The sequence below is a fragment of the Pleuronectes platessa genome, chromosome 20 (assembly GCF_947347685.1).
Source record: "Pleuronectes platessa chromosome 20, fPlePla1.1, whole genome shotgun sequence".
In the NCBI taxonomy this organism is placed as follows: domain Eukaryota; kingdom Metazoa; phylum Chordata; class Actinopteri; order Pleuronectiformes; family Pleuronectidae; genus Pleuronectes; species Pleuronectes platessa.
Window position 1 is genome coordinate 1,497,519 of NC_070645.1, and position 14,579 is coordinate 1,512,097.

Sequence of the window (14,579 nt, forward strand, 5' to 3'; positions counted from 1 at the left end):
CCAGCTGACAAAACCTTCATGCTGCGAGGCAACAGTGTGTTAACTGGATGCCTTTCCTTACAACCGTTGAAGACTCAGCATTATACTGGAAAGTGTTATCAAAGCCTCCAATATGATGACAACTGTTTCCACAAAAATTCTACCAGCTATTTGAATCATCTGAAAAGAATGGAGATGTATTGCGTGTGTGAAATGATTGTGCCACCATGGGGCGCTGTAATCCAGCTTTGACGTCGTTGTGAGACCAGTAGTGCTGAATGCACAGGCTCACACACGCATCTCGGACGTGTAGGGGAGTGTTGGACTTTTCATTTTTCAATCGTGGACGAGTCCAGTTTTGCTGTCAGAGAAGCTACTCGGGAGCAGACGGCATGGAGGAGCTCAACAGGTAGTTCTTCAACAAAACTCCGAACAAATTTAAGGAAGCTATCAACTTCATCCGATCCGCATTCAAAGCTCACAGCCCGGGGGACCGGAATGGACAGCTCGGCTGGGAGTCGAGACTCGGCCGCAGGGAGAAGCGGGTCGGAGCGCGGAGCGGAGTCGAGCAGCGGAGGACGCTCGGAGCTTCTCCTGTATCTGACCTGTCTACCGGAGAGATACCGGACCGCCAAGTTCAGCCTGGCAGCCTACCTGCTCTGCTGGGCCCTGCTCAGGTGGTACCAGGTGAGAGACTTCACTCAGACTCATGGGACATTAGTGTCGAGAGAAAATGAAGTCCAACTCCAGGCGCTGATGTGAGCGACCTTTTTTTGACTCACTGTGGAATCCTTTGAAACAGTCCCAGTGTTGTATTTCAGTCCAATAAACACCCACTTAACCTGATACCATCGCCTACTGTATTTAAGGAATTAGCCCGTTTGTCACTTGGATAGAAAGAAATAGAAGAAAGCCTGATTTAATTAATACCTTCATGTTATTAATAAAGTGAACAAAGTCGTAGATTTCTTTATATTTGCTTGCTTTTAGTGATTGTTTACTTACCCAACCACAAAGAATAAGGTCTTTAATTTGTTAAATTATATATTGAGAATATTGAGTATAATTGTTTCCAGACATTCAACAGTGTCTTCAGTTCAGCCTTGAATATACTTTGTACTACCTAAACTCAACTATGAATAAATGTTAGGCCAAAGAGTATTTACATTTGATTTGATTTCATTTGACAGCAAGAATGTTCCTCTGAACTTCAAAAAGGACAGAACAAAGCACAACATAACACCACAGACATATACTATATAACATCATACATTACAAATGGTAAATGGTTTTGTATTTATATAGCGCTTTTCTAGTCTTGATGACCACTCAAAGCGCTTTACAGTACAGTTTTACATTCACCCATTCACACAGTGCATCTATTCGCAGCACTTAGTTATTCTATGGGGGGGCCATTCGGGGTTCAGCATCTTGCCCAAGGACACTTCGGCATGCAGATGGGTCAGACTGGGGGTCGAACCGCAGACCTTCAGGTTGCAGGACGACCACTCTACCCCTCAGCCACAGCCGCCCCACAAGTAGGCTAGAAGTAATTCCACTTACTGAACTAAAACACAACCAAGTGGTGGATATTCCTCATGATTCCAGATCAGTTTAATAGTTTCATGTCTGAATATTGGAGATAAAAGATGGTTTTTAATGACTTGTAAGTCTTTAACTGATCCACAGCTCTGCATTACTCTTAACATCCGTCTTTAAGGGGATAGTTCACAGAAAAAATTAAATTCACTCATTATCTACTCACCACTATGTTGATGGAGGGGTGAGTGAAGTGCTTGAATCCACAAAACACTTCAGAAGTTTCAGGGGTAAAAAACATTGCAGCCAAATCCAATACAATTGAAGTAACACTTTCTCTTGCTTGTGCTGACACACAGACACACTCACCAACAATCACAGAGACATTGACAATGGACAAATCTGTATGCTCATATTTAGCATCTCAGTTCAAATCATCTTTAAATGTGGGTTAGGTGAAATAACAATGAAACAGTACAGATTTGTTGATACGGTATCTGCCATCTTGATATTTTGGTATTATTGGTGGATTTGTGCATCAGTGTGTTAAAGTCCTTGATTAGTCAAACGTGCTCCATTGACTGTTCATGGATTGTGAATGTGCTTGGTCTGCACTCAAAACAAACACTTGGAAAACAGATATGGCTGACTGCTAAGTAAAAATTATAGGTAATATCTGATGGTCTTTGTTTTTTACTTAGATACCAAAACAGAAACATTTCTCATATAATACTGTATATACTAAATCATATCCAAAATTGGGATCAGTACAGTACATCTATCGATCAATAATTTCACAAGTCGTTAAAGTAAGTTTTAAAAGCATTATTCAGTGTTTTAGGTATGTTTTGGGACAATGTAAAGATGTATAGTTCATGTGTATGTTTGGGATAGTTGAGCACAGACTAATATGGAGGAGCCTTACTGGATTTCAGATTCATTAGCTGACCCAGGATTCTCTGTGGAAAGACCTGTTTTTAGCATGAGCTGCGTTATGTTATCAAATCAGAAATGATGCGATAAAACAATATCAATATTACAATCACTGCTATTAAGGAAAATTATATTGTAACAATGATATTGTTCATAGTCTGTACCTATGCTGTTCCTTACCATCCCTATGCAGTACTTACACTGCACCTATGCAGCACCTTTTCCATACTTATGGCATTCTAAGTATGAATTAGTTTATATAGGAAATGCCTCATCTTATATTCAGGGGGGTCCTACTATTAATATTCACATAAATTCAATGGCTTCCTTTAGTGGCTAAGTGGGAGGAAAAGATGTTTAGGCAAATGTGTGTGATATAATTTAAACTAAGGCTCCGAGCTGTAGTTCCACTGTACATACCTCTGTCCCTTCAACGCCAGTGGGGCTGGCATTTTGATGATTTTAGGTGCTCAATTAGATCAGTTGTAGTTCCAAATGAAAATATAGAAATTGGAATCGCTGTCTGACATGTGACAGAAACAGAATCGAGGTGCTATTACATTTTGCAGTTATAAATGTATAGATTTGGTATATGTTCGAAGGAAAAATAGGTAGTTTTATACTGAGGAGATGAGGTGAAAATGTAGTTGTAGCCTGTTGAAGGATTTATTTTTAAATTTGTCAGGTGTTTTGATGACCCTGTTAATGCTGACTTTGTCAGAACAAAATGTCTGTCAGACCTGAATGCACATTGACTTGACAAAACCATTATCAAGCTTAACAAGACAAGGCCGTGCAAGGAAAGGGATTGATCCTCAAGGTGAAAAAGGTCCATGGTCCTGGCTCACATGTTCTTGTGTTTGAAATGCTGAGTGCAGGGACAAGCAAAGTCATGTCTTTAATCTGCCTCCAGGCTCCTCTCTGCTCAGCAGCTACAGACGCTCACATGCAGCCAGACATCTCCACCTCTTTTTTGCACTGTTTAATTCTGAGATTCAGTAAATGGCCGTCTACACACATAGAGTCTGTACAATTATCTTCACTGATATATCAGATAGAGCTTTTGAGTGGCAATCCGAAAGGTATGTATTAAGTTGAGCTGTTTTGGTTCCCCTTTTCACTCTTTTTGCATGCTACAGGTGCTTGTGTCATTTCCACAAACCTGACCTCGTTGTGACAATTATTGTAACTTCCTGAAACTTAGTTTCTGATAAACATGCCCACTTCATGTGGATGAAATGTGGTTGTTAAAAATAAGCAATTTAAATCAAAAAGTCCAGCATTCACATTTCCAATCAATTGCCAACCAGGAGGGGGGTAATAATAGTTATTGTCTTGTGGTAACATCCTTCTTATTGATTTGAGTCCTTTTCTGGGAGTTGTTATGAAGTAATGACTCATACAAACATGGCTTAATAATACTGTATTTTGGCAGTTCATAGCATATTTCCACCCTCACTTTAATAGATCATATGGTGATGTGTTCATCTTGTTTCATCAAGTGTCTGCAAGTTTTATATAGAATTGTGTTTTCTCAGCATCAAAGCACCACTCACAGATCATATGTGACATGTAACTAATGCACCAGAGTGGCGGTTTATATGCAGTTTGTAAGGAAACCAATATGGCTTTAATGAGGCTACACTGCTTCTTCAGCTGCTGGTGAAACTTTGTTACTGTTTTACTACTTTGTAATGAGATTTCCACATGCTGTGATGTACCAATGTAGACTAAAAGGGATCAGTTTGGTTTCATGGCCATTTCTATGGTAGTATGAGTCACAGACATTAATCTCAGCAAGGCTGTGTCTTTACAGTAATATTTTGACCCAGATATGCAGAACATAGTGTTAACATAAATGGACAGAGGAGAAACATGCTTATGTAGGTTTGCAAAGTTTTATGGATGTTTCTATGCTCTTTATTTGCTGTGAAAATAGATCACCATTGGCATTCACTGTTACTGCTGTTTATCCAAACTGACTATAGAATTTGATATTCAAAATTTCAGTCGAATATTGCTTAAAATAATCCCAAATGTCCCCAATTTTTTTTTCATCTGTGTTTTTTTTCTTCTTTTTCTGTCCTCAGAAACTCAAATGCCAGTCAGCCCCACTACAGGTAAGATGAAGGAAAATTCATCTTTGTAATGCATTTTTGTGACATTTACAGTTTTGTCAGCATTTTATGCGTAAGTGGGGCAAATACCTTGGTACTCTGGCCTTGATAATAAACAAGTTGTTAGCTTTTGTAAGCTTGGTTTAACTGGTCCTGCTCGGTCGCATGGCTGACCAGGCCCACCTGAGAGGATCTTCTCTCCTAAATAGAAGGTGTGTCTTGTCTGACAGTGTGCTATTTAGTCAGTAGATCAATTTCAGTGGTGAGTGAAGCTGTTATTGAAGAGCCACTTCCCCTGTGTTGGTTGTTTGAACCAACAAACCTTTATCAGATCTTTCCACTTTTATGTTGCTGTGGTGTCCCAAGCTTAGCTTGGGTTAGTGCAGATATCAAAGCAAGTCTTGCAGTCTTCTAGATCGTATGCATTTACTCTTAGCCCTGGACCAATTCACCCCTCACCCCTACCATTTGACCCAACACCTTAGTTTTGCATGTGGCGTTGAAGGGGTATTGTTGTCCCATTTCTCTATGTGATGTAGGGGTAGTGGCCATATAGCCCTTCAAACACCCCTTTAACCATATTGTATTCAGGCACCCCTGAAAATGAAGGGGTGTCACTTTTATAATATTGGTTGATAACAGTGTTAATAATGTGTGTGTGTGTGTGTGTGTGTGTGTGTGTGTGTGTGCGCGTGCCCAACATATATTGTCTATAGCAAATTGTCTTTGTATTTGGCTCCGCTTTATCCTGACGTATTTCTTCTCTTTTAGTTTTTTTCAATTTTTGATTCTGTTGCGTGTTAGAAGAGTCATCGAGCCCCCACTCATTGTTGGAACTGTTGGGTTTCTCTATAATATTGTAAGGTGTTGATCTTTGTTGAGTGCCTTGATATAATGTGAGTTGTGATTGGATGCCATACATAAACAATTGGTTTTTACTGGTGACGGTGGGTCAGCATCAGGTCGAAGGAACTTCACCATATTGGTTACAGCAGTGATCATGTGTAAAAGAAACAAGTTTGACACTTGGTGTATGAGACAATGATGATCTTCTTTGTGAAGTGTGTCCTGTCTTTTGTTGACCCATCCATTAACCCCAACATCCCAAATGTGGACTGAGTTTCTCTATACAATACATCACCTAACTTCCCCCGGTGCCCGTCAAATTTGCAATGGCAACTAGAGGTCAACTTGCAATAAACCGTAACTATTGGTCATAATAACCTGTTTGCACAGATGACCTATGAGGTCGTTTTCTTAACGAAGACCCTCTTGAATATCACCCCTTTTGAAAAAACAGAACAAAAGGCATTGTATTCTCAAGGATGTGCTCTGGGAGTTGTGTTTTCATTGCCATTTCTTTTACTTTTAGAACCTTAAAAACCGCTGAATTAATTTTGTTGAAACTTGATGAAATGGAAGGTTTCCCTCTCGGTCTTAAAAACTCTTTCAAAATATATGTACTTTGGCTTAAATGCATTTTGAGAAAGATCTTATTTTTAAGGGTCTTCAAAAGGTCTTAAAAAGTCTTATCTTTTATTTTTTTTAAACCTGCAGAATACCTGGGAAGGGTTGGATATGAGCCAAGGAAGAACCCATTCACTTTTGGAAAGATGCAAAAAAATGATCACTTTTTTTACTTTCACTTTCACATGCTGGGTGTGATCAATCAATCAATCAATCGAATTTTATATAGCCCATATTTACAAATCACAATTCGTCTCATAGGGCTTTAACATGGTGTGGCAGCCTCTGTCCTTAACCCTCAGCAAGAGTCAAGGCCGGTGCATGCTTCTGCGTTTTAACGGGCCCCCAAGCGCAAGAGCCCTTCCGGGCCCCTTACGTGCTTATGTATCTCTTCTTACGTGCTTATGTGTGTCGCCCAATTTTTCTAACTATACGACAAAGCGACGCGAGCCTCACGCAGCCCGCAAGGCTTGTGATTGGTCTGCCTACTACATCCCGTCCGGAGTCTAGTTTCATGTCCCATAATACCGGCAGAAATCACGGAAAATTTTGAAGAACGAATATGGACCAAATAGAAGAGCGTTTTGCAGAAGAGATCCAAAAGTATGTCCACTTGTATAACCCGTCACTGACTGGCGTATTTGTCCTCCAGAAAAAGGCTACGAGTAGCCACAGTGGCTATGTAAATAAACAATCGACGAAGAAGAAAGAAGGCGTCTCTAAGGTCGTCTTTGACAAAAAACATTACTCCGCCTAGTGTTCTGGCGGGGAATTGCTTTGTAAGAAGCGCAACGCTTGGGGAAGCATGAATGACAAAGAGTCCTGCGACATAGCTGCGTGAAAAGCCGCCGACGCAGTTGCAGAAGCATGCGCCCGCATTAAGGAAAAACTACTAAAAAACCCTTTTACAGGGTAAAAATACGCAGAAACCTCAGAGAGAACCCCATGTGAGGGATCCCTCTCCCAGGACCGACAGAAGTGCAATAGATGCCACGTGTAGGAAAACATCATCAAGATTAAAGATTAAAGTGATGGTTTTAAAGTTTGAGATGGATGTGCTGTAGCCTGTTTGGTGCTTTTGTAAAAGATCAGTTTTAATAAATAATCAAATGCACTACTCAGACTTAAAGACTACTGTGCAAGTAGTACTGTAAAGTTTATTTTAAACCATTTGTTAGGTTTAGAGTTTCTGGCAGACCCAAAAGAAGATTAAAACAGCAAGGCAGATATGATTTCTGGAATCTAATTAAACAAGCTGGTGGCAGGTAAGCAAATAATACAAATGGCCAAACTACTACAAAACAGCAAAAGTGATACACACGTGGACAAAATTGTTGGTGCCCTTCCGTTAAAGAAAGAAAAACCCACAATGGTCACTGAAATAACTTGAAACTGACAAAGGTAATAATAAAAACACATTTACTGAAAATTAACTAATGCAAATCAGGCATTGCTTTTGAATTGTGGTTCAACAAAATAATTAAAAAAAACTAACTAATGAAAATGACCTGGACAAAAAATGATGGTACCCTTAACTTAATATTTTGTTGCACAACCTTCTGAGGCAGTCACTGCAATCAAGCGATTTCTGTAATTCTCAATGAGACTTCTGCACCTGTCAACCGGTATTTTGGCCCACTCCTCGTGAACAAACTGCTCCAGCTGTCTCAGGTTTGAAGGATGTCTTCTCCAGACTGCATGTTTCAGCTTCTTCCACAGATGTTCAATAGGATTTAGATTTCGATCTGACACTGATGGACCTTGACCATGGAGTTCACCTCTAATCTCTTTGGAAGTTGTTTCTAGGCTCTTTGGTTACCATTCGTAATATCCATCTCTTCATTTGTCATAAATGTTCCTCTTGCGGCCACGCCCAGGGAGGTTGGCTACAGTCCTGTGGACCTTCAACTTCTGAATAATATGTGCAACTGTAGTCACATGAACATCAAGCTGCTAGGAGATGGTCTTAAAGCGATTACATTTAACATGCTTGTCTATAATTGTCTTTCTAATCTCCTGAGACAACTCTGTCCTTAGCTTTCTGTGGTACACACCATGATACCAAACAGCACAGTGACTACTTTTCATCCTTTAAACTAAAAGGAAGCACAAGTCCAAACCAAATCCAATACGAGATGCTAACAACGTAGCAAAAACTGAAACGTGAGCTCAAAGACTATAAACACAAAAGAAGGCAGGGCTAGCGGAATTGAACTCACCTTAGGGCAGTTAAAAACAATCAGGAAGCAGGGAAACCAGACAAAGGCAGGAAGTAAATTATGTCAGTTTTTTTTATAATGTGATTTTCTTATGTAAATATTATTTTTTACACTTATTTATACTTGTATATTTAAATTAAATATACTTGAAACTGTACCAGTGTTAATTTTGGCAGCTATTTTGGATTTAGTCTTAGTCTTTTGACGAAAATGCATATTAGTTTTAGTCACATTTAGTCATTTTTATCCTCATTAGTTTTAGTCTAGTTTTAGTTGACAAAAACGAATTACATTTTAGTCTAGTTTTAGTCACATTTAGTAGCCACATTAAACTCCTTTTCTTCCCTTCTCAGGCCCAGGGACCCTGTGTTGTGTCTACAACTGCATAATAGTCTAGCTTGCAGTACCTAGGTTGTCCATTAGATATCCCTACCAGCATAGGTCTGTAGCAGGGGTCGGCAACCTTTACTATCAAAAGAGTAATTTTGCCCCCTCTTCCCCCAAATAAAATTTGTCTGGAGCCGCAAAACATATTTGATAACAAAGCTAATACAGTTTAATATAAAGTTATACTATACTAAACTATAGTTTGTTGCATTTACGAAATTATAGAACAACAATAAAGAAAACTCTTGACATTTTATTGCTATTTGTACCTGTTACAACAAAGGAAAACACCGAACACTTATGAAGAGGAGAAGAAAATACACAGGCAAGTGTAGGCCTACTTTGAAATAAGTTAAACACAGAAGTTTGTAGGGCTATTTGAGTCCTCCCCGTATTTGTGGGAAATGTATGAAATAAGAAGTACCCTATTTTGAAATAAATAAAAACATATAGCTGCAGCCTAATAGCTTAAAAATATATATTTAGTTTTAAATGTGAAAACAAAAAGTGAGAGCAGTTCAGACTGGAGGCGGACAAAGAAACTGAAGCTCGGTACAAACTAGGGCTGGGTATTGCCTACAACCTCACGATACGATACGTATCACGATACACGTTGCTTTTGAATAATGACCATGTCCTGCACAGAATTGACTACAACAGTTGTTCTTTATTATTCCATATAACAGCAAAGACAAAGTCTTAGGGATCGCACCACTCAAAATACTTAAAATTCGGGCCATTAAAAGATCTTAAAAGTAAAATAAAATAATTATCATTCTAATCCCAATTAAAAAAAAAGGCAATGCCATGGATCTGTCGCTCACGCATCTCCTCCCAAGATCCCCGGATACGGTGTTTTTAATTTCTCTCGTAAGTGCCGAGTCTGTTGCTTGAACATGAGCGCAGTTGCACATCTGGGCATGCAGCGTGGCTATAATGTTCTTCGGACATTACGAGTGTTGCAGCTTTTAGAGGTTTCAGGGCTTTAGCCTCATCTTCAGCACAGACCAGGTCCACTTCAGTCAAGGTCCACAACTCCTTGGCATTCTTCCACACCTCAGTGGAGAATAATTAAGAAACAGTGGGCGTCTCGAGCGCACGTTGAGCGGCCAAATTTAGACTGCGAGCAAAGCATTTCACGTGCAATAACTCCGCCAGTTTTTCCGGTGTTTCTTCCTTGCTTGTTTTGAGTTGAGACGTGTGCTGTTTTTGCCTATGCTGCCCCCTTTGGCATTATTGTGCACTGCACCATAGGTGAAGTTTCGTTTTCAAGACGGCCGTCAAAGCATTTGATGCCGTATCGATAAAGTAGCATCTGCATCGATGCGTGCATCGGCATGACGACGTCACGATATATCGCCATATCGATTTTTTTAGCACAGCCCTAGTACAAACCAACTGCAGCTTCTGCTCTGATCAAGAAGCTGCGGCGCTGATCTCTGAGCAGCTGAGACCAGAGAAACTCAGTTTTCACTGTTTACATAGTTAAGAAGCAGTCAGTCACTGAGCGGGTGCTTCACGTGAACGAGCTCTGATCTCACTGTGTCTCTGAGCGAGTGAGCGGGGCGGGGGGCGGAGCCTCGGGACCGGTGCGCTATCTGGGGCACACACACACACACACACACACACAGACACACACACTCACTCGCCCGCTCCTGATACTTCATGATGGCCTGATACAATGATGTTTAAAAAAATTATTGAGACTTAGTCAACCACCAACATTTTCGTCTCGTCTCGTCTCGTCAACGAAAGTTTAAATAGATTTAGTCATAGTTTTTATTTTCAAAGATCCGTTTTCGTTACGTCTTCGTCTCGTCTTCGTCATGGAAAAAAGTTCGTTAACGAATATTTTTCGTCATAGTTTTCGTCAACGAAATGAACACTGAACTGTACCCAAAACTCAAACGATACCCAACTCTAGTCAGAAGAGGACAGAATTATTCCTTACTGCAACTCCTCCATATCCAACTCAAAGTGTAGAGTAGAGTAAAGTAGATCTGACTTCATAAGCCATTTAAAATTCATCCCTGTTGTTGCGGTCCATACAGAAGTGCAAGGGAGTAAAATTTGTTCCAATACTGTGACCCCCACATGAACCGGAATATCCCAGCTCGTACTGTCTGCCTCTTAGTGACCTGCCTGCTGGATTCCTCAGGGAGGGGAGCTCATTAAGACATAAACCATACTCCATTCAGGACACAATGGATGGCATTGCTATCAGGAAACCTCTCTAATTTGTAGAACAACCAGGAGATGCGTTTCATGCACTGCTCAGAAACCACAGCACACAGCAGTAATAGACCTGTGGGAACTGTCTGGATCTGCGGCTTGTTTTGTTTACTACTTTCAGACTGGAGTAATATGTCAAGAAACCCAGAAGTAATGCAAAGATACTATGGTAATATTCATGTTTTATAAAAAGAAACTTGCACACAAATCAAGAAACCTGCTGATTATTTTCACTAATTCCAGAAAGGTTCAGGAAAAGTGATTTGCTTATGGATTGTTGTAATCTTATTCAGTCAATAGTTGTTGGTTAGGATACAATAACCCCTTTCAAACTGTAAAAGACAGTGAAAATTACAGTACGTCTGACTGAAGAGAAACAATATCAAAGTTTGGCGCAGCGGTGGCTCAGGGGTTAGAACAGTCATCCTCTAACCAGAAGGTCAGTGGCTCGATTCCCTAATCCGTGTGCCGAAGTGTCCTTGGGCAAGATTCTCTCATAGAGAAAGTGCTGCACATAGATGCACTGTATGAATGTGTTTGTGTGTGTGTGTGAATGGGTGAATGTGTAAACTGTACTGACTAGAAATGCACTATAAAAAATACAGACCATTTTCCATAACCACCTCTCTAACCCATAGCCTTTTATGTAGGGAGACAATATGTCACCTTGAGTACAATAACAGTGTTGTACAGCATGAATGCGAGTAGTTTTCTTTATTGTGACCAGGTATTAAAACATATGTGAAATCCAACGCTGAACTAAATTCAAACAACAATGGGCCCACTTTTAACCACTTCTATCAAGTGTAGTTCCTTTGCAAATACAAATACATTCTTCTTTTGCTTTTTTTATCAGATGAAATCAAATGCAATAAAAGAGCAGAAATTGGTCCTGGTGTGTAGATTACCCAAAGTTATTTTTCTTTTCTTTTTTAACTGAGAAGCATTGCTTGTAGTCAGAAATAGTTTGGACAGGAAAAACCTCAAACCTAGCAACTGTGTAGCTGATCCAGACGTCTGCACAGACGGGCGAGGTTTTTCTTTTTCCTCTCTTTCTTCTTTTCAGTGACAGTTGCTCACAGTGCTATAGTCAGTGCATTTGTGTTTGAAAGCGACCCAATGGGTTTTTAGCATTAAAGATGCCAGGATGACACTGGTGCCAAATGCTGAACTCCATCATCTCCGTGGGTCCTTTTAATAGTCTAGCATGAGGGAGCACAGTTAATTTCTCTGTGTGTTTCCGTCATTGTCTGTCCCCAGCACATTACGGCATATCAGGACCAATGTACAACTAATGATATGTTTGCTTTTTCCCTAATTTGCTCTAAACACCCTAGATGCGCTGCAGAATTATTTGTGTTTATTTAGGTTAATTGCGTGTAATGCGCAATTAGCGCAGCCGGGGACTATTTCCTTGTTCTCCCCAGGAAGAGAGGAGGACTACTAGAAGAAGCGATCAAGTTGCTGCATTGTACATGTCGTGGAAACCCCAGGGGAAGTCAGGGGAAGAGGGCTAGGTGTGTTCTGAGCATCTGACACGGTGGTTCCAATGCGACATCCAGGACTCTCAACTCAAATTTTCATCTAGAAGCGTCTTTGCTTTGGCTTTGTATGTAACCTTGATGTGCTTGAAATTCGCGCCTTATGGTGTGAACATACCATAAGGATTTTCTTCAGACAATCATCTCTGTTTTAATTCATACTGCTTGCCAGTTTGCTCAGGCTTTACTAAATTGGTGACAACCTTTTATTTGCCAGTTTAATAATGTCTTTTAAAGGATTTAAAAAAATCTACAATAATATGAGTGGTTGCTAGTGATGTGATCTTAACTAGATATGGGTATTTGAAATGCCTTGACTCTAGTACCAATACAGGCCCCCAAAACAAAAATGATGCAATACCTAAATGCAACTTCGTATGGTTCAGTGTGTAGAATTTAGTGACACCTAGTGATGACGTTTCATGTTGCAGCTGAATACCCCTCACCTCACTCTCCCCTTCCAAACATGAAAGAGAACCTGTGGTAGCCTTCAGTTGTCATACAAACTCAAAATGTGTTTAGTTTGTCCAGTCTAGACAATTGTAAAAAGCATGGCGGGCTCTATAGAGAGCTAGAGCTCAGTTTTTAATATAAAGGGCCCATTCTAGCGTAAAGAAAACAACAATTCCTACAATTTGGGGATTATATATCGCAAGGATTATTTTATATTCAATTTCTGTTAATAGATCTCTTTCCCCTAAACCTTACACATTGGAGCCTCTAAAATTGAAGTAACAAATGTTTAAGAAGTGTAAAAGAAAACTTCCTTTAACAAAAGTATTCTGTTTGTAATGCATCACCACGCACTTCAAGCGAAGTTCTAGCCAGAATTACAAACACAGTTTAACAAACAGCTTGGGGTTGCTGGAACGCCCTCTCTCTTTTTGTCTTCCTTCCCACTCTCATGGAATTCTCTTGTGTGGTTGGACTGCATGAGTTCAGGCTCCCATGGAGAGACAGATACTTCTGTGAAGAAAGAAATAGTTGTTTCCACTTGTCTGCATTGGCCAACACAAGGATGTTTTTAAGCTTTGCGAATGGCGCAGGTGAGGCTGTTTCTCTCTAGAGCTGCTTTCAGACATTCACTTAAATCCAGATAATCTCCTGACATTCTCTGGCTCTGTATAGGTGAGAGGCACCAAACTTTCTCTGGAGTTTCTGCGGCCAAACCCCTAGTAAACGGTCCAGATAAATCCTACGGAGTGTTCACTGCCAGCGAGGATGCGTGTTGATAACGTTTCACAACATATGCAATAAATAAAAAAGAAGACAGACGAAGATGTCAGGAGAGTTTGTCGTGATTTGGGCCTGCGCCGGTGATAATGTGCTGTAAGAAAAAACAAGTTATCTCAGTGGCCGAATTCATACATGGGTTTCCTGCCTCTGCCTTCTGCACCACCCCTCACCTGAACGCGCCGGAAATGTCTATGTTGTTGCGAATGTCTTAACAGAATACCATGTCTAAGCTGAGAAATGTCCTCCTGCATTGTTCATGTGTGAGGCCAACTGCGTCTGGACCGAACTCTGCGCACATTCTCCAAGTTTGTGTCTGAAAATGGATTATGTGAACATGGGAAAAGCTGTGAGGAAGCACGAAGAGGAGTTCAGGTCCACAAAGTCTTTGAATGTGACAACAGTAGGAGTTTGTTATGTAATAACCATGCAGCCTCCTTAGCTAAAAACCAAAAATATGGAATGTTTTCCTGTTTTGCTTATTCTCGTTCTGATGTTTGCTTTTTGTAGACCATGGAATTAGTCCAAAAGTTTATTCTAGAGTGCATCCACTGAAAATCACTGTCAATTCCCATTTGAAAGGCTTCTTTTATTGAATGATGGTTGATTCTTTAGAGCGGAAACAGATTTTGAATTCATCTATTATAGTGCTTTTCTAGTCTTGATGACCACTCAAAGCTCTTGACAGTACAGTTTTACATTCACCCATTCATACAGTGCATCTATTAGCAAGAGTTTCTTGTTGTATGAGGGGCAATTCGGGGTTCAGCATCTTGCCCAAGGACACTTCGGGATGCAGATGGGGAAGAACTGGCGATTGAACTGCCGACCTTCAGGTTGGAGGAGAACCACTCTACCCCTCAGCCAAAGCTGCCAATGTAATTGTAATGTAACAGAATTTGAAGTTTGATGACTGGATGTCACTAAAAAGC

The 14,579-nt window shown here is 40.3% G+C and overlaps 1 protein-coding gene across 1 annotated transcript in view; it reads left to right on the forward strand.

Annotated features, from left to right (window-relative positions):
• The first annotated feature begins 576 nt into the window (after positions 1-576).
• The window catches only part of arhgef4 (Rho guanine nucleotide exchange factor (GEF) 4), a 134,843-nt gene continuing 120,840 nt past the window's right edge, over positions 577-14,579 (forward strand). Inside the window, exons 1-2 of the mRNA XM_053412363.1 lie at positions 577-666; positions 4,542-4,571. The gene's annotated coding sequence lies outside the window, so the exon portion shown is untranslated. The remainder of the gene's footprint in view (positions 667-4,541; positions 4,572-14,579) is intronic.